Genomic DNA, 20,972 nt, shown 5'->3' with positions numbered 1-20,972 from the left:
TGCCCAAGTTAATTACATCTCTCATCACTGAAATCCCTCAGGGTTAAATAAGGCTCAGGATACTAAGCCTGTCCTAGTCCCCTCATGGAATACTTGCAATAGTCTATAGGTACAGACCACTTTACAAATTATTTTTTTGCATTTTGTTTTCTGGGGGAAAGATGCTTTACAAGTTCTCAGATATTACCATCAATACATTATTCTTTTTCCTTGACTGGCATTTTTTGATGATGGTCAAATTAAAACACATTATTCCACAACTATGGGAATAATAGTTGTGGAATAATGGGTTTTAACTAACTGCATAACTAAGATTTTATATTTTTGATTTTTTTGCTTTTCCAAAATGAACAGCTTCCTGGAACAGGAAGAGACTTAACCAGAGCAAACCAGTTGTATACTCAGGAGTTTCCATCAATTTTGTTAGCGTTATTATTAATCTAAGGAATTTTTATGCTTCTCAAAAGCTGATCAGCTAAATCTTTCAAAGATATCTATATTTCTGTAAGTGTAGAATAATTTTAAAATTCAAAAAGAAAAGCAAGTTTGGTTCACTTTAATCTTGAACATGAACAAAGCTTTCTTTCAAAACTGAACAGAAATTTCACTTTCCAACAAACAGCAATATTTTATACCAAATATTTGAAGATTTTTAGATGCAAAAAACACCTTCAAAAAGGTTTCAAAACTTCTGCAGTGAAGTAGATCAATTAAACCTTAATAACATCCTAGACCAGCTCTCCTCAGAGAGCTACCCAGCTATACCCAGCTATCTTCAAACCATGCTAGTACATTAATGTAGGTTTGAGGCTTGCACGAAATCATTAAAAGAGAAATAAAACAGGTACAACCTTGATCTAGCCTAAACACTCTACAGTTTCATGCTTCTTTTGAAGCAAAACCTTATCATGGAAAAGAAACCTTACAGATACCTAATTACTTAAATCCTCTAGAACACAGTCTTTAAATACAGAATCCAAAACATAAACATTTTTCTAACTTTTATAATGTGGTCACAAAGTCTTTCTGGCACAAAGAAATTTGACAACCAGGTGAAAAATAGCTGTGAGAAATTAACTTCAGGGCAAACATAAATGATGCTAATCAAACACACCAAAACTGTTAGTTTCACCAGCTCACCTTAGGCAGCACATGCTCTAAATGATCAGAGGTGAAAAATCCTGCACTGGACTAGACTGAGTGTCTGAAAAACCCTCCCAGCAGCTGTTGATCAAACCTGGCTTCCTTATCTTTAAGGAAGTCCAGAAGGCTTCATTCAATCCTCTTGGAGCAGCTCTGACCACAATTATCCCCAGGCCTGTCACTTTCAAGTTACTGAAATCAGCTGTCTAACCAAGAAACTCAACATGCTACAGCCAACAGGCAAGTTAGTCCTGTGTTCTTTTAGCAGTGCACTGACATTTTTCTTCAACAAAAGACATGGGAAGGTTTGTTCTCAAACCTGAACAGCAGCACACTCTGCCCAGCACTTTGTAGAGGAGAACAGAGCATGTACATTATATACCTTACACATATGATGCTTCTGTCAAGTGATCCCACTATAATAATTGCTTTTTAAAATAAAGTCAGACTTCATATCCTTCCTAAATGCACAATAACATATATTCCTTTTATTTCAAATCTCATCTCCCCAGCAAATTATAAGAGCTAGACAAGATTTCAGCTTCAGCACCAGAATAGAAGAACCAAAGCAGGAGTCAACGTGGTTTACTAAAACACTAATACAAGATGAGTGAGTACCATCCCAAGGAAAAGTACGTTTATAGATCTTACCCTCTAGATCACTGGGTAAATACAACTTTTTCCTCACAGAAAAAAAAAAATCCCCAGAAATTATCAAGTACATCATTCTACACATACAACAACAGAGAATTGGCAATTTTCAAATACAGCAATATGCAATCAAAATTATGTAAATATGACATAAATTACATCATGTTTATGTTTCTATAAACTATACTGTGGCAATATATACTCTTGCAGTGCAAGTAGGTGGTGAATGAAAAACAAAGATGTGAGAAAGAAAGACAAACAAGCAAGCAGGCTGCTAACTAACAAATTACACCAGGTATTTTCAGAAATGGCCTTTAATAAGGTAAGATTTAAAGAAAGAAGAAGCCATCACTGACTTTCAGAGCATTATGTTAATCTACAGAAGTGAAAAGAAATTATCCAAAGCAAGAAATTTCTCCAGGATCCCACATACATCTGGGACACACCTGATTATGTAAAGAATGGCAACATGCAGCGGTGGCTTTTAAATACGTATTTTTCAAGCAGTGACAATCCAGAATAGCAAAGTTTACTTTTCAGATGTTCCAACTCTAAATAATGTTTAAAAGTTGACTGTTACTTTAGACTTATCATCCCTGGCAGAGTACCTCTCAGTTACTAAAGTTTTTCTGCCTTGACAGGGGAATTCCATTTCTAGGATTCACACAGAGAAAATGTTTCAGTATAAATCGTGGCTATTCTAAGCCAGGAAAATGTCCCACGGATTGCTAAGTTACCATGCTTCAGGCAAGTTCCCTGTAATTAAGGTATCAATTATAATTTCACAGGCATGTTTTATTTTATAAATAAACTCTGTTTCCATAATTTGAGCTGTGGGAAAGAATGTCTGCGTCAGTGCATCAACCCTTGCAGCACAGCAAGTTTTGAACTGCATGCCAGCTCCAAATGCTATAATATGGATTCTAGCATGGAAAAAATAGGAGGAAGATTTCCCTCTCACCCCCAAATTCCCACAAGCCTTCTGAATTTTCTTATTCCTGTCATGGCACCTCCGTGACATCTGCTCTTTGCTGCTCTAGAGCCAAATACAACAAATTTAACTCAATCTGCTGCTAAACACACCAAAAGTAAAAATTGCAGCCTGCACTAAACAGAGAGAAAAGGGCATTTAAGTGGGAATGAGAAAAAGCCTGCTCTGCAGTCTTTTCCTGTTGAACACTGCTCCTGATGCTTTTATCACAGAGTTTTATATTTGAGTTTGATAGAGACGGAAAGCAAACAGTTTCTAGGACTTGAACCATGCCAAGAGAAAAGACTGGCAAAGCGACAAGCATGCTCATTTAATTAAGATACCCCCACTGCTATTTTTATGACTTTTTACATACTTGCTGGGAGTTGGCAGGCTGACACAGAAGGCCAGCGTTAGCTCATTTCATCCTCCCAAAATATTCCATCACTAGGTACAGAACAAACTTGTGTACTGACTCCAATTAAATTACTGCAGGAACACCAACTTCATGTACAAGCCCAGGCAATAGAAAAATCAAAGCTGAACAGAGCAGTGTCTCACGAGTAACAAGTCACCCAAACAACTGGCCTACATAAATTCTTTCCAATTTCATGAGGAGCCTGATATTAATCCCCAAAACCTCTTCTCCAATATCTACATCTACAACAGAAACAAAGTAAATCAGTGCACTCTACAAAAGGAACTAGACAAATTACCTGGTGGGTGTCTCACCTAGATATAACCCAACACAGAGAAAGAGAACAAATAAGTGACATGCTGTAACTCTTTCTCCCATAAACAAACTAGGGATAGACTTAATTCCTTCACTCACACCACCAAAACATTGTTTTTAGATGAGCATTATTAAAAATCATGATAGAAAAAATAATTTTGCAAGTGATAAAAAATGAGGGATTATATTCTTTAAGGAGAAAGGTAACCTGAGCCTGTGTAAATATTCTGGCACTCTAACTCATTCAATTTCATTAGAATTTTTCTAAATTAAAATTATCCCTAGACTGCAGAGCTCAGTCTTACCAGTTTATTAAGAAATAGATCCTTTCTCAAGTTTCCTTTCTCACTTTGTCACCCGAATTTCACAAAATGTCCCCTTTTTCTTATAGCATGAACCAAAAAAAAACAAAAGCTTTTGAGTTATCTCTCAAACCATTCATCTTCCTGTGTACTTGTGTTATACTTGTCCATATTCCATGCCTTTCAAAGGCTAAACAGTCTCTTTTTTTTTTCCAATTTATCTTTATAAAAGCAAATTTCCATCCGCACAAATTATATTTTTAAACTCTTCCTTGATTCCCTTCTTCTCTACATCCTTTTTAGAGGCATCCAGCACCACATCCACTGTGTTGGCATGCTGTATGACAGTAAGATACTGATTTTTACCACAGCATTTTATACTCCATCACATTTTGTTTAGTTTGATTGCAAGTATGAACACGGGTACGAGAAGTAAAGAGAAGAAACATGATTTTTAACACACAGTCCCCTACTTTGAGTATGTGGCATTACTAGCATGCCAAGACATCATTTGGAGCCAGGCAGTCTTTGCTTTTTTGTCCTTCAGCATAATTTATTCTTTGTATCTCACCCACTACAGACTGCAAATCTCTGTCATTTGCCTATCAGGGTACCCTCCCAGAAAGAAAATCACTGGTTTACAGGAGAACACAAACACACACTAAGCAAAGGTAACTACCCAGGACTGTTTGCTTTTAGGTCTTCAATGAGGAACCAAGTATGCTTTGGCACAAAAACAAGTCAATTTTTCAAAGGGTAGGTCTGCTGCATTTTTTACTAAAACTGTAATAAAAAAGATAAATCATACTATGGAGGACAAGAATATTCTGCATCCTACTTACTCTACCAGAACTATGGAAAATATATAACATCTCTGATTTAACTTGCTAAACACCATAAAATCTAATAGATACTATACTGGCCCTTACAAGGTGCAATCAAGCCAAAACTACAAAAAGTTTCTAAAAACACAGTGCATTACATTTATAATTTGAAGATTTAAAATCACAACAGCCTATCACTATTTTTCTCTGGAAGCTAAAAAAAACAAGACAATCTATAAGACTTTTTTCTCAATGATGAACAATATTGTAAAGTTTGCTTAATATTGCTGTTTGGGGAAAAACATAATAGGGCGATTGACCTGACTCTGTTCTTAAACACTCCGCTAAAAGAACAAACTATTTGTGAAAATAACAAAAACCAGCTGAAGGCATTTGGGTGGTCTCCATTTGAGTCCTGTAATATAGAACAGTTCCTTTTTTCTAAATCCAATACTGATTTGTTTTCCTGCTTCAGTAAAGCCTCAGAATCTGCTGATGACAAAAGCAACACAACCCACTGAACATCCATATTAATTTACTGGCAGGCTGCTAACTTCTAAGGGCTTGATCATCACACACAGAGTACTACACTTACAGACACAACAGGACTATGCAGGTTTCTATAGACTGATCCTTTTTCATTCCCTAACAATATTTTGAGGGGTTGTATAGTTTTATCTTTAGCACACTGCACATGATTAGCAGAGACCAATGTTGGGTAGTTCAACTGTACTGCCCTGCTTCCCAAAAACATGGATCTACCTTATTGCTCCACCAGCAGTTCTGTTTTGATGGAGCTGAAGAAGAGCAAAAACTGTCAGAACTTCATGTCTTGGTGTATGTAGCACTCTTTGAAAGGACAGCCTGATATAAATGTGAGATCACACATTTATATCACCCTCATGATCAGCAGACTGCAGTCTCCCTTAGGAGGCCAACCAGTCATGGCCAAAAAAATTCACCAAAATTAAGTTCTGTGTCATTCAGCAGAAGACTGAAGTGTGTTCAAAACTATAAAAATCAGTAAAATTTTTTGTAAAATCCCTATTTTGTACAGTTCATCCCAAATAACCACAAACATACAAATAAGAGAAGTGGCAAAGAAGCACAGGTGTAACAGCAATGACATCAGCCTAAGCTGTAATTTGTCACCGTACACCATTTTCACAGTGTTGGCCCTAAAGAAGAGACACAGTCCCTTGCAATTGTCCTTCACAGCTGAATAGTGCACCTTTGAGGGGTTTTTTGATTTGGTTTCTGCTTTGGGGTCATGTAAAACCATTAAGTAATTCCTACAGACATTTCAGCATTCAGCTACTAGCAACAAAGGACTTCATGAAAAAGACTGAGTATGGGAACACAGCTCTGCCACTCACACTTGAACAGCAAAATATTCCCTGGAACTGTAACTTACAACCAAGCTAATATTCCAAACCAATTTCAGTGATAGATCCCAGTAAGTTTCCCAGAAGTTGTTTCTTTCCCCCCAACTCCTTTACCCACCCAACAAATTATCCAAGCTGCTTTCCATCTCTTTAGCACCTGCAAATACCCAAGTGAGCCACAAGAACACTCCTGTCTCCCCAGTGACTTGCTGTGACTGAGGCTCTTCAGCAGGGCTGAGACAGCCCAGCTCTGAAGCTCACCACATGACCTCTTCTTGGCATTAACCATGACACTTTTTCTAAACCAACAGTCCTGGGTTTACACTTTCTAAAAAACAATAAACTGCTAAGCCACAGAATGAAACATGATGCATGCACAGAAATTAACATCCTATAGCAGCTTCTAAAAGTAAAAGTCACACTTCAAAAAAAAAGCATGTTTATGATTCAATACTTCATAATTTTACTCTTCATATGATTCCATGAAAAAAACCCCTCATTATTCTGCAAAAATAAAAGTTTAACCACAAATGAAGTGACCACAATGTACTACAATTCTGAAAGATGGACTGAGCTATTGATTACATTCTTTCCTTTCCATCTGTGCAACAATTCAAGGTGAACTAACAGCTAAGTACTAAACTTCTCCTGGCACGAGGACACCAGCCAGCTTCCCTTTAAACAAGACTTTCAGTATTGCATAGCCTTCAAAAAGATCCAAGAAAAAAACCGAAGAGAAAAAGGACAGCGCACAGTTTAGGTGAGGATAACATTCTTTCCTAAAATGGTAAAAGACTGAAGTGACAAAGCAAAGACAGTCTTTCCTTAATTGATGCCCTTTCACATCCTTGTTCAATACACAGTACAGCTCTACCACAGTGAGGCTTATGGTGTTGTGATTATGTTCTTGATATTAACTGGAAGAGTTATCAGACTACAATGTATTGCTACACAAACCACACTAACTTTCTTACAACATTCAATTACACTAGAAATACCCATGAAATCAGGCCTTTAAAAAAGTAATGCTTGAATACTACTGACACTAGGTTTAATGAGCCAATTAGGGACAAACTAATACCAGAAAATATAGTACTATAGTACAATAAGTCAAAGACACAATTAGCAAAATCACACTTCATGATATTTGAATAGAATGGTTTGGACCCAGTTGTTCTGTGGTTTCATGAGGTGACAAGACCAACAGTCATAGAGCAAATACAATACAAAGACAACAGCATCTCAAAATGTCATTTTAAACGGGTAGCAAGAATCTCTTTATTGCATCAGCACAAGAAAAAAATGAAATTTAAAAAACAACCCACAATTTTTTATTTTTAAAATTAAAAAAAAAACATTTAAAAAAATAAAAATCTCTGTCGTATAATTTAATGGTGGTTACATTGTGAAGAAGTCTGTAATTCATTTAACTCTGACAAAAACATGCAAATATACTCCATGAGAAAGAGCTCAATTATTACTCAATCAGCACTGTTCCTCTTATTTGCCAATGTTAGTCTTGTAAAAATATGTGGTCATGTTTTAAATTTGTTTTTAAATTTTTTTTTTTAAGTAAAACATGTTCTGGATCTCTGTAAGTGAATTAAAACACCAACACGAAGCAAATAAGGTCCATGTCTTGTCTTGACTGCAAATAAGGATGAGCATCAAAACATACTTTCCTGCTGCTGAACCACTAATATCTTTTATGGAAATCATAAAAACAATCAGTTTCACTGGAGTACAAGCCCAATGGAGTACACCCTCAATGGACTCAAAGAATTTCAAATGGGCAAATAAACAGCAGCTCAGACACAGAGGCAAAAACTGTCTTTTTGTTCAGATGGACACAGAATCAAAACCTAAAACACTCTGTAAAGATATTATTGTAATCTTTCAACATACCCACCTTATTTGTCCTGCTGCTGCTATGACCAATGAAATGTTTCATCCATCTTAATTCCTATTTCAAGGAAATAAACAACCAAAAACAGAAAGTTCCAATATCTCAAGAAATATATTAGCAAAGGACAGAAAATCTATAATAGAAGAGATAAACATTTTAGGAAGCAGTGAATAAACAAGAATCCTAATAAAACATGTTTACCCACAATACAACACCATCTCCTCTGAGGTACACCATACACTAACAGGACTTTAGACTAGAGATTATAATAATAATATCTGAATAAATATTGCTAAAATTACTGATGAAAGTTCATACATCTCTGATTTTTCCATCCACTTTTAAAACTCTGAAGTCTCTTTAATTACAACTGCAGCAATATTTCCAGTCAGCTTCCAATCCAAGTTCTACACTCAACACTTGGCAATTTCACTTTGACCTGACACCATCTACCTCCTTAGGTGCAAATAAATACATAAAACCATCACCAGTTTCATATAGACATTTAAAACATTAAATCACTTCTATAAATGTTTTACCTGTGCACATAAAAATGCTTGAAACAGTCCAAGTCACTGATGAAGAACACTCCTCCCACCTAGCACAACATAATCCTTGAACCTGTACATCAAAAACATATGTGTGACAATCACTACACATTTCTAAGGCTTCAGTGAGAAAGTCAGAAATATCTCATATATGCTCTCCCCATCACTGCTAGTTCTGATATTCTCACTCACAAATAAGATGCAGGAAACATAAGAAACTAGTATTTTCTTCATTAAATGCTTTAAAAACATTTCAATTATGGCTTCAGCTATCCCAATCTACTTCTTTAACAGCCTGCTCAAAAGCTAAAGCATTTGCATAGTGCTGGTTTTCTTCTGATCCTCCAGTTATCATTACCCAAGAATATCTTTAGAATTAAATGCTAAGAATATTAGATCATTACAAAAAATATTTTAAATATATGACTTGCCATACACTTTATTTCTCCCTTTTCCTTTCTGTCTTTTGACACTCTAAGACAGAAAAAATCCAATTCTTCTAGCTACTGAAGCAGAAAAAAAATGCACTCATCCCTGATGTATTTTGCTTTACATAAATGTAACTTTGAAAAATATTAAGTTAAACTATTACTAAAAATAACTAGCTACAATCAAGTTATTGAAAAAACAAAAGAACAACAGCTCAGTATTTTGATTGCTGAATAGTTTTGTGTGGAAAAAAACCTGCAATAAACTACTGTGATCCAAGGGAACTGTGCATTTACCCTATGTTATCCTCCTCTTTCCTTTTTATTAAGGAATAATAACATGAAAGACCACTTTTAATGGCATATTACAGGTTCAAATAAATTAGTATGAGAAAACTCAAGACTATAATTAGCTTAACTATACAGCATTTAAGAGCTAGGCTGTTGACTGAGACTTTAATACACATTAAAAAGTTACAACAACAGTTATGTTGAAGAAGAAAAGAAGTGAGCACAAGACATACCACACCAATTTTAATTTAGGTATAGAACTAGACAAATCTTTTAACAGAGTATGACTTTTGGGCAAAACAAATTGAAACAGGCCAATCTTTCATATTGTTTTAAAGCTGCAACTCTGCAGACATTTGCAGAGTCTTTTGAAAACTTTTATGTGGCTTTAAAATGCTTCCCTCCTTGTATTATCTCTGCTAGACACATCTGATCACTCAGAACCTAGGATTTGTTCCTGATGTCATTATTAAAAGTTCCAATGGATTCATAAGCCGACAGGCCTCAATAAGTCGCACACAAACACTACACCCATTTACTGCATCCATTTCTGCAGCCACAGGACAAAACGCCTTTGGCCGTCAGTCCCTTCCAAACCGTGAGGAGCCCGAGAGGGCTGCGCATCGTATTTGTACTTTTATGGAAGCAGCAGTACGGTTATGAAACATCGCTAAGGCCTGCAGTCAAGAGCGGGGCGCACAGCTCTGACTCACGCTGCCAGGACAGCACGAGAGCCAAAGGCTGCCCCTGAGCCCGAGGCACCCACTGCCACCCCTCGCAGAGGTCTCGCTCTATGGCCATCACTGAAAAAGCGTGAGCTGTACAAGCAACCATCGTGTCTTGTAGGAACCGGTCATACGCGGCCTTTCTGCAGGTCTTTATTACAACATCAGCACCGGCAACGGCAGTCACGCCCTCTCGCATATTCCGCACCCGCGGGGCTGATACCCCGGGCCGGGCTGTGGCACTCCCCGGGCCGGGCTGTGGCACCCCCCGAGCCGGGGCTCGGGTGGCCGCGCTGGCTCAGGGCTCGCACGGCGCCCCCGGCCGAGCCCCGCGGGCCCCGCACGGCCGCTCCTGGGCTCTGGCGGCGGGAGCCGGGCAGGCCCCGCACACACCTCGGCGGCTCGGGCGACGCTGCCGAGCCCTCCGCGCCGCCCGACGGTTCGGCCCAGCCGCGAGACCAGCCGTGCCGTACCGGGGCGAGCCAAGGGCCCGCAGGCGCGGAGCTCTGGCGAGGAACCCCTCGGGCTCACCGAGTGAGGGCCGGAGGATGCGCCCGCCCCGCCGGGAGCCGCCACCCCTCCGCCTCTTGCTTCCCGGCCCCGCGCCGCCAGCCGGCTCCGCAGGCGGGCAGGGAGCGGGACAGCCGCGCCCCGGCGCCGCCCGCCCCCAGCCCGGGCCGCGGCCCCACCGCCGCGGGGGGAAGGAACTTACGAACACCCGCCGTGCCCGGTCCCGCCTCCGCGGCGCGGGGCGGCGGCGTCACCCCGCGGGAAGGCGCAGGGGCGGGGCCGCCGGCGGGCGGGCGCTGTCGGACCGAATGGGGCCGCGGGGCCGGGGCCGGGGCTGGGGCTGGTTCTGCGCCCGGGCTTCGGCGGCACTGCCCCGGGGATGCGGCGCTGCGGCCTCAGGCAGCGCTGTGCTGAGTGAGGCCTTCCCTCACCGTCCCAGGCAGCCACTGGCTGGGGGGAAACTGCGCTCCAGCCGGTCCCCGAAAGTGATGGTTGTCAGGCAGTGGGATAGGGGGGTTTTGGGGGACAAGGCAGGAATCTCTAAAAAATACAGGAATTGTGCTGGAAAATAAGCATAAGAGACTTGAAAGCACTGGGTCAGAGGGAGCGCAGATGTCTGAACATCAGCTGACCTGAAGGGCAGTGGTGTCCAGGCCTGTATCAGCAATAGTGTGGCCAGCAGGATGAGGACAGTGATTGTGCCTCTGTACTTGGCAGCAGTGAGGCCGTGTCTCAAGCACCGGGCTTGGGTTTGGGGCCCTCATTTTAAAGCAAACATTGAGGTACTGGAGCCTGTCCAGGGAAAGGCAGCGAAGCTGGTGAAGCATCTGAAGGACAAGTCTGATGAGGAGCAGCTAAAGGGAGCTGGGGGTGTTTAGTCTGGAGAAAAGGAGGAATAGGGAGGACCTTATTGCTCTTCAGAGCTACCTAAAAGGAGGTTGGAGTGAGGTAGGTTCCAGTCTCACAAGTAACAAGTGATGGGACAAAAGGAACTGGCCTCAAAGTTGTGACAGGGAAGGTTTAGTTCGGATATGAAGCATATTGAGGATCCTCTCAGCCTCATACAGCATGTACAGGTAATCAGGCCTAGCTAGCATGGGTTTATTAAAGGCAGGTCCTGATTGACTGACCTGTTCCTCTGTGACAGGGTGATCCACTTAGTGGATGAGGGAAAGGCTGTGGATGTGTCTACACATCCTCTACTGGACATCAGTAAAGCCTTTGACACCATTTCTCACAATGTTCTGGAGAAACTACTGCTCATGGCTTGGACAGGTGTGTCCTTCATTGTGTAAAAAACGTGTTGAGGTGGCCAGGCCTAGAGAGAGTTGGTGAAAGGAGCTCCATCCAGCTGGTCAATGGTGGTGTTCCTCAGGGCTCAGTGTTGGGGTCAGGCACATTTAATACTTTTATTCATGATCTGACTGAGGAGACCAAGAACACCCTCAGTCTGGATACACAGTTTGAGTAGAAGTGTTGATCTACTGGAAAGTCAGAAGGTTCTGCAGAGGGATCTGGACTGGATCCATGGGGTGAGGCCAGTGGTACAAGGTTAAAGAAAGCCAAATGACCTCTACTTGGGTCACAGTAACCCCTGCAGTGCTACAGGCTGGGGGGAGAGCATCTGGAAAAATGCCTGGTGGAAAAGGAACTGGTGGTATTGCTGGACAGCAGCTGAACCTGAGCTAGTGAGTGCCCAGGTGGGCATCAATCTCTTCTGCCAAGTAACAAGAATTAGAATGAGGCCCCAAATTGCACCAGGGGAGGGTTAGATGGGATATTGGTAAGAATTTCTTCTGCAGAAGGGTTGTTAAACACTGGGACAGGCTGCCAGGGGCAGTGATGGAGTCACCATTCCTGAAGGTATTTAAAAGATGTTTAAAAAGGTGTTTAAAAACATTGGGCCTAGGGACATGGTATAGTGGTGGACTTCATAGTGCTCCATTAACAGTTGGACTCGATGATCTCAAGTCTTTTCCAGTCTAAATGGTTCTATAATTCTGTGGTTCTCTGAAAGGAAAAATGAAAGTGTGACAGAAATAGGATAATATGGGATTTAAGAGAAAGCTGAAAGGAGAAGTTATTTGGGCAGAAGTGGGAAGGCACAGAAGAAATAAGGGAAGTGTATAATGTGTAGATGCGAAAAAAAAAAAAAAGAGAAGCAACATTCAGAATTAAAAACAAAAACCAAAAAAACAAAAAACACACTCTTTTCTTGACCTTCCTACCATCTCTTCTCCATGTTTCTTGTGGGGAAGAAAAGGACTTCTGTCTGTACCACTTCAAAGTTTATTGGACATTGAGGCCACATCCTTTTTCAGCCTCATCCTGTGATGCAGGACTGTCTCCATCTTCATGAGCTCCTCTTGCATGTGCTCTGCCAAGACACCCCCATATCGTGAGCCTGCTCTCAGCACAGCTTTCTGCCATAGCCCTTTGCTGGAAGAATGGGTGACAGGGATCCTCTAGCCACAGCTGGAACAAAGAATTTGTGGAAAAGCATTGACACAGCTTCTGGAATGTGGGAGTAAGGGAAAGGAGGAAGTGGTGTTAAGCTAAGAATTTCATTCTGATGGTTTTTGCTGTCATGTACTTAGCATCATGATGCTGCTGTGATAGTAAGTCCAAAAGCACCAAAAGTGGAAAAAGAAATCGGTGTGGCAGAAGATAGGAGAAATATGGAATGTCTTCCAAATAGTCACATTTCTTTCCATGTACCTAAGGCTGAAATTTGAACTGAGTAGCTATAGGGAGCATGCTAACAATTAAAAATAGATTTAAAATGTTTGTGCAGTTTTCTGAAAACCGGTTTCTGCAGCTCGCTGCAAAGTGGCAGCTAAGGCAGCAGATATCCTGAGTACCTGACAATTTTTTCTAGTGTAGCCAAACAATAAAAAAGAAGTTCAAAGATTAAGCTCCTTTTGAACTCAGATTTCCTGAAATTAAATGTGAATTAGAATTAGTGATTCTGAACATAAGCACAGTTCTGTGAATACAGTAACTGCATCTTGGCAAGTGAATTTGTGGTGATAAAACGGGCAGACTGGCTCAAAGTCATTTCAGAGCATTTATGGTATGGTACTTTCCTTCAGTCATGTGTTCCACTTGGAAGTTCTGTATCTGAAATAATTGTTCTGGTGCTTCAGAATACTTCCTTTAAAAGTCATTGACAATTTCAACAGGAACTGAAGTTTAAAAATAAACATACTTATTCTTCACCTTTATGTACCAGTAAAGCTGAAGTGGTTTGTAGTTACAGAGCTTATCAAATACAGTGAATTTGAAGGTGAATCTTCCAAATGTTGTTAAATGATTGTATTTCCTTTTGGATTTATACAAGTACTAGCTGTTGCTTACGCAGAAGTGTTACTATATCCATTGTATGTACTGCCTGTCTGAACCACAGATGTGGCATAATGAGCATACAATAATGGTTCTTGCCACTTGGAGAAACACAAAATATACTTTCCAATGTGCACATGTGTTTATACCTTTACCAACTATTAGTTTTCATCTAAAAATAAAATGAAATGCAACAGTGGATTTATCTGTTGCTGGTGAAAAAGAAAAGAGATCTGATGACAGTATAAACTTAATGTACAGACTATTTTCAGTATTCACAGAAAATATCAGTCATTTCTATTAGAGAGTGCAATAATTTTCCTTAAGCCTTACTTCATTATATACTGTAGAAAATTGGTAGCAGTGATAATTAATGTCGATCTGGAATATCATGTTTTAAAACAATACTGGGAAAAATATTTCATTGTGACTAGTTGAAGAAAATATTTTTTGTGGTTTAGTGCCTCAACATCTGAGCTTATAATATTCAGTAGTACTGTTTCCTGAATACTTTTCAAAAAAGTGTATCAGTGATTTCAATCTTATTTTACAGGCTTTTGAGAAGGAGTTTCTCTTAAAAGCTAAGTAATAGAGTGAGTTCCTGCTTAGAATTGAAAGTAAGCAGACTTTAGTCACCAGTACACAATACCATAAGAAAAAATGAAAGCTGTGATATCTGATGAAGATAATACTTTCTCTTTTTACCACCTACAGTGGACAAAGAGCTACTGTTTTAAAGATTACATTGGTAATGATTTAGAAGAGTGGTAGTGTTTTATCAGATAGTATGAACTGAAGAGTATACCTACATGATTAAGAGTTTTATGATGTACAGTCTTAATGTGCAGTACTTAGAATTCAGGGTAATAAAAAATCCATAGTTGCAATGCTCACATTATTTTATTTTTTTTTTTTTTTGTATTTAGAAGTGTGTGTTATTTTTTCAGAATTAAATCAATACAGGTGTTTGCACAGCAGTGCTTTTGCCATGTATCAGTGCAAGTGGAAATACCAAAACATGGTCATAAAGAGGACAACCACTGTGTTCTGTGGTACTGTGAGCTGGAGGCTTTATGGGGACAGCAGCAGCAATAAACAACTGTAGTATTTCCCACCCTCCCATAATCTGTGAACTTTTAGAACATTAATTGTTACCTTACTGTTCTCTCTTGCACTTCAGTCTGAATGGAGGAATTTTACATCACCTGTAAAGACAATCCTCCCACATGCAGTATGGTATTACTGCATTGTACTAGTGTGCTTTAGACCAGGCAGAGATTCATTGAGGTTTATGTTGGTTTAGGTAGTTAAGTTTGCAGTACTTCAGAACACTGTTGTTGAAAGATGATGAAGGTATTTAAATACACTGCACTAGAGCACAGACTCAAAGAAGTTGGGAAACTTGGACAATATCAAACACAAGCTTTGAAAAACCTCTTAGTACCAGACTTCTCCTGCTTCCTACAGATTAGGCCTCCTGCTGACTATTTGTACTTCTTAAATGTATAAAAGATTTAAGCTTTAATGTCTGCACCTCAGTTCACCTACCTTTGAAACAGCAGTGGTAATTCTGACTTAAATATTGTGATGATACATTAATAAATATGAGCAAAAGTCTTTGAAGTTGAAAAATATAATGAGATTTAAGTACATTCCTTTTTGTCATGATTAACCTGTCAGACATTTAAGTGCTGAAACACTGCTTTTGGAATAAAAAAAAGGAGAAATGCCAACTAAGATAATAAAGAAGCCAAGATCCAGATCAAATAGGCAGAACAAGCAACTAAAATAAATACAGGGGGAAAATCCAAGGGACAGAGCAGATCAAAATTTACAGCTCAGAAAAATGAGAAGAAAAAAATCTGAAACAAATGCTGTTGGAATTGGAAGGGTGGTTAATATGCTACTAAGAAGCACCTTTGCATAAGATTGAAAGTGAATGCGTATTAAGACAATGTGTCAGAGAAGTCTGGGCAGCAATTTAACTCCCAGTCTCCAACAGATCAGTGGTGCCATGTAAGTTCTTGTTTCCTCAGCTCTAAGAGAAGCCTATGGCACCACCCCAGAGATATGAGCTCAAGTACCTCTGATGTTAGGGGATGGCCAAGTGGAGATTTTCAGGTCATGGTTTTGATCTTATCTTGAAACAGACTGTACAAGAAGACTGACATTAGACAGAGTCCCATAAGTGAAGGAAAAAGTCTTCAGTTTGCTGAAGTGGGACAAGATAGACTTGCAGGAGTAGGTAGAAGGAGAAAGGAAAAATTCATAGTCAGCAAGCAGAATAATCTTGCACACATGAACATGCCCTATTCCAAATCATAGAATGGATTAGAGATGCTTAATTTTAATGTTTCCAATAATAATAATATTAATATTAATTAATTATTAATATTATTGTAATATTTTTACAATAATATGTATCTGCAGATTAAAGGCCAAAAGCATGTATATTCATTTGCACAGAGGATGGGAATCCATCACTGCTGGTGGTCAGCCCAGTAGTCAAAACAACAGCACTCTGTATGGTTAATCACCCACCTGGCCTGAAGGAGGAAGTAAATACACTGTAATCACTCATTTAGTCCAACTCTTGTTCTGTTTTTTAAAAAAAAGTTGGACACACATAAGTAAGAGCTGTATCATCATCAAGAGTATGAAAGCCAGAATCAGGATGTGATTTCTCAACCTCCTAAAATTCTTTCAATGTAGCTTTTGTGTTGTGAAGGCCAGGATTTATGTCCTTTATTATTGCTTTATGGAAGAGAGTAGGAACAAATTTTAAGTATTTATTATCCTTCTTTTGAGGTGACACTTTCAAAAGCTTCTAAGAAATTGTTAAGTAAGAAAAATCTCTCTTTGAACTGATTTTGTACCAGCTTAGGTTGACTGATTTTTCAGAGACAGCAATAGATTTCAGCAACATGAAAGACTTGACTGGTGATGCCAAATAAAAATTATTTTTAAAAACCCACAAGCTGCTTGTTCTAAAGTTTTCATTTTGTGCCCAACAAGTTGATCTCTGTCCTTCAAGGTAGTAAAATACTGTGACAAGCCAAGAACACATAGTTCTTGTCTCTTTTTTTGTTTTTCTTAACGAGAAGCCAAGGAAACACACATGACTGAGAGGAAACCTGCAGGCTTGCAAGCAGGAAGAAGCAAACTCCCTTCTTTCAGTATCACGAAATGTTTTTTTACTACTACTGTGGACTAAAAAGCCTCTACAAAGCCTCTACAAAGAACTATAACTTTTTGAAGGATTTTTTAAAAATGCAGAACTTTTGAAAATGAAAAAAAAAAAAGAAGAGAATTATATACAAAAAAAGTTTTTAAAGGATGATAGAAAAAAATGAAATTATACTTGAAAATGAGCTTTTGCAAATAGAATAAAGAAGGTGAATGGAAACTGAAAATAAGCACTAGATTAAATTAGCATGACAGAAATTAGTGATTCAGAAGTAGTGAAGATACTGTTTCATATTCATTTAGAAAGGAATTTCCATGAAGGTTGGACAACTTCGAAGTAACAAAAGGTTTATAGAAGTAACTGTTCCTAAAAAGCAGTCAAGGAAACATTTGAAAAATGTGCAGAGTTGTAAGTCCGTCAGCCAGCCCAGCTGCTATGCATCCTAGGGGATAAAAGGTATTTGCTGTGAAACTTCCTGTAGCGCTGTCAATGAAGCTTGAAAAGAGGGAGAAATACTGGAAGACTGAAAAAAAATCAAATATGACCTCTTTTTCTTCAATGAAAGCATAGAATGCCCTTTGTAACTGCCATCCATACTTGACCACTATGTATCTTATTCTAGCAATGTTGTACAGCAAGAGTGTGCTGTGTTCCAGAGACAAGGATTAAATTGCTTTTGCTTAGAATTTTGAGTAAGTTCATGAAGGTACTATTCTGACAATGAAGAGATGCTTTGTAAAAATAAACTTTTGAATGGATTCAGCTCACAGAGAGACCATTCAAGGCAGTGAGTAAAGCAGGAACTCTGCACAGACAGCAATGATTTTAACAACTGATGATCTGTGGCACAGATACACTGTTGGCTTTCTAGATGGTTTGTCATGTGTTCTCATAAAAATCTTTATTTGTGTGTGTGTTTTGCAATATGTCTCTTATGTAATACAAGGAAGTGCCCCTCTGTTTCAGTTTCATAATGCAGAAGACTTGCACATTGGGACTTTGCTTCTTGCAGATGATTGTGCCAGGGTACAGTTTGCACAGGACCTTCTGGGAGTGGCACACATGCAGCTGTGTTTAGCAGAGCTGCAGCATTGAGGGTGAAAGCAAATTGCTCTTGAATCAGAGGATAGACCATTGATTTTATTGAAAATTGCAATCTGGATTTGTTTTAAACCATCCTGTAGGTATCTGCAGAGTGTATGGGAATGGGGTGTGTGGGAGATTTGACTACAAAGAATTTTTGTCATTTTAATCTTAAGAAATTTAAAATAGTCTTTTAGTACCTTTGAGGCAGTTCTTGCTATTTTCTTTATTTCATTTCAAAGAATTAATTTGAATACTTTATCTGTATGCTACTCAGTGAGCAAGAAAACTGTATTCTCCTTTTCCATTTAGGCACTGAGGCAAGGAAGCCTTAATGTTTTTTGCAGAGTTTCTCAGAGAATCCCAGCCAGTCTGTTCTGCCCAGACTGACAATTAAGACGGAGGCTTCTGTTAAAAGCAAACCATATAGGGAAAGGATCCTGGTGTGAAAAGGCTGAGTGTCACTGAGCTACTTGCAGTCTTCTATGGAAAGTTTCTTTTTCCTTGTCTGCTCTTTATAATATATGTTTAAAATTGTGTTTGTTGTTGTTTTCTTATACCATTACTGGCAGTCTGTAATTTCTACATCCCTTGTCTCCAGTGTACTTCACTACACAAGAGAGTTATAAATACATCTAAATTTATTTGGTTGACTTCTGTGTTTATACAGTTCCCACTGAAATGAGGTCACTGAACTAGAGAACTGACTCTCCAACTGGTTCTCAAACCCATGTAGCATCTCACTGTCATTCTTGGCACGTGAAGCCTGACCTCTTGTCCCACAGTGGCCAGGCATATTACCAAGAGGTTTTATCATAGTCACTTAATCCACATTTAATTAGTAATATTTTTTTTCACAGCAGTGCATCTACATGGCAGTTTTATTTTTCATTTCCGTTAATAACTCTGTGGTGTACAGATAAATGTGAGAAATCAAAGGTCCCTGTAAATGCTTACGTTTCTGGAAAACTACAACATGGGGGGAAAAAAATTCTGAAAACTATAGTTAGATTTTATGTACACCTATTCCCCAGCTGAATTAAAAATCATGGAAACCAGCCTCAGTCACTATGAAGTATCATGTGCTGAAACCTCATCACATCGACACATCACCAGCTAAGTATAGAGTAAACTTCTGGATGCAATCAAGTGACCCATGGCCTTGGCAAAGATCTTACTTGAAGTCTCATGGGGAAATAATTTCTAGCTCTTAATTTAAGACAAAGCCAAAGGAATTGAGCCCTTCAAGTGCTACAGTTAAAACCCAGAAATCCCACTTTAATTTGAATAGTGAGCTTCTCAGTTGCTAGCAGGTATGTGTGTAAGAGTTAGTGAGGCACAGGTTTCCTGCTATTTTGCCCTTAATGTGGAAAAATCAATCACCCTCTTTAAATGGCAGACTTCAGATAAAACATGCAGTGCTCAGCCCTTATGAAAAGGCTCTCTTTTTCCAAGACTTTGATAAGAAGAGGAAGTTAAACAGAATTTTAACCTTTTTTGTGAGTACTTTTGAAGTGACTGAGGACCTGATTTTCATTTGCATCAAGGCTTCTGCATTAAGCTTAAAGAGCCTTAAATGGGCATAAGCTGTAATTAGGACCAAGTCCCCTGTCTCTCCTAGCTTAAGGTATGTAACGACTCTGAATCTTTAATGTCTATAGATGCAGCTCCAGGGGAGTACCTCTGATGTCCAGAGATTCAGCTCTAGGGAATAGTGACAGCCTGGCAACAGCCCAGAAATATGATTAAACAAAAGTCTGTCCTCTGAAACCCCTAGAAAATCAGTGTTTAAAAGCATTAAAAATTTATTATTATTCTTTATTCAGGATTCGTATCACACATAAATATGAAACCAACTGTTATGGTTTACAGTCAGTGGCAAAGAAGCCTAATAATTTTCATAGTTTCTTATCAGAGTATTTTACGCAGATTATACATTTACTATTATTTTATTTTGCATATGTATTATTTGGACATAGGTATATTAAAAATGTGTCAGTGAATAAGGTCCACAAAGAGAAGCTATAGCTGCTTTAAATTAGAGAATCCAGTTTGCATGTTTTCTTTATGATTACTGTGAGTGCATAATTTCAGAAGGTGTGTGGGGGAAAATGATCTAATGCTCATACAGTGCCTTGTGTTCCTCAAATAGAAAAATTATACAAGGGCAAAACCTGACTTTAGCTTTAAAACCATAAATAGTGTGTTCTTAAAAGGGTAGCATAAGGCAAGAAAATAAGTTGTTCCTGTAGTCTTTAAATTTCTGCACCTTGATTCCCTATACATTTGTCTACCTCCACCTCATTCAGGACCATCCTGATGTTCCCAGTCTTGCAAGGGACATGTGTATTTTGGCTAACAGTGCTTGGAGCTTGCTGGGTCATCAGCCAGCTGCTGCCACCCAAAATATGGCACAATTTATGTCAGCTAATCCACCCAAATGGCACAATTTTATTTTGCTCTTCTCCCCTACCTGTTTATTGCGGCAAAACCAGTAAGAATGTCATTTTCTTTGAAACTCCTCTTTCAGATGCCAACAAGATTCCCCTGTGGATTTCTCGGTTACTACCAGGGCACTGGCAGGCAGGAAAAAGAAACCAAAACAAACCACGCCTCCAGATGAAAAGCAGTGTTGCAAATACCTCATTTCCTTGGGCAGCCAGGTTAAGAAAAGAAGCTTATAAAGCCTGTGACCATCCGGCTCTTGGCCATGAGCAGCCCAGCAGTGAGAGGAAGGAAAAGACCAATAATACTGAGCTGTGATTCTTCAGTGCAAATCCTGTGCCAAGACATCTGTGTCCTGGACAGAAAGAAATGGAACCATTTTGGTAATTTGTCTCCTGGGTTTAGGGTAAAATATGTCACAAGGATACAGGATATCCTAGGGAGTTCTTACCAATTATAGTACACACAGTAATGGCAGCACAAATGAAGGTAGATTTGG

The 20,972-nt window shown here is 39.2% G+C and overlaps 1 protein-coding gene across 4 annotated transcripts in view; it reads right to left on the bottom strand.

Annotated features, from left to right (window-relative positions):
- ZNF438 (zinc finger protein 438) overlaps positions 1-10,650 on the bottom strand; it is a 52,251-nt gene extending 41,601 nt beyond the window's left edge. For 3 of the 4 annotated variants that reach the window (XM_058040283.1, XM_058040307.1, XM_058040299.1), the window contains exons 1-3: positions 10,619-10,650; positions 8,454-8,535; positions 7,918-7,971 (exon numbers count right to left, since the gene is read on the bottom strand). The gene's annotated coding sequence lies outside the window, so the exon portion shown is untranslated. Of the gene's footprint in view, positions 1-7,917; positions 8,048-8,453; positions 8,536-10,618 lie in introns of all 4 variants that reach the window. The other variant, XM_058040291.1, reaches the window with a different exon arrangement.
- Between the last annotated feature and the right edge of the window lie 10,322 nt (positions 10,651-20,972).

This window comes from Melospiza georgiana, chromosome 1 (genome assembly GCF_028018845.1).
Source record: "Melospiza georgiana isolate bMelGeo1 chromosome 1, bMelGeo1.pri, whole genome shotgun sequence".
Lineage (NCBI taxonomy): Eukaryota > Metazoa > Chordata > Aves > Passeriformes > Passerellidae > Melospiza > Melospiza georgiana.
This window is presented reverse-complemented; position numbering and strand designations above follow the sequence as displayed.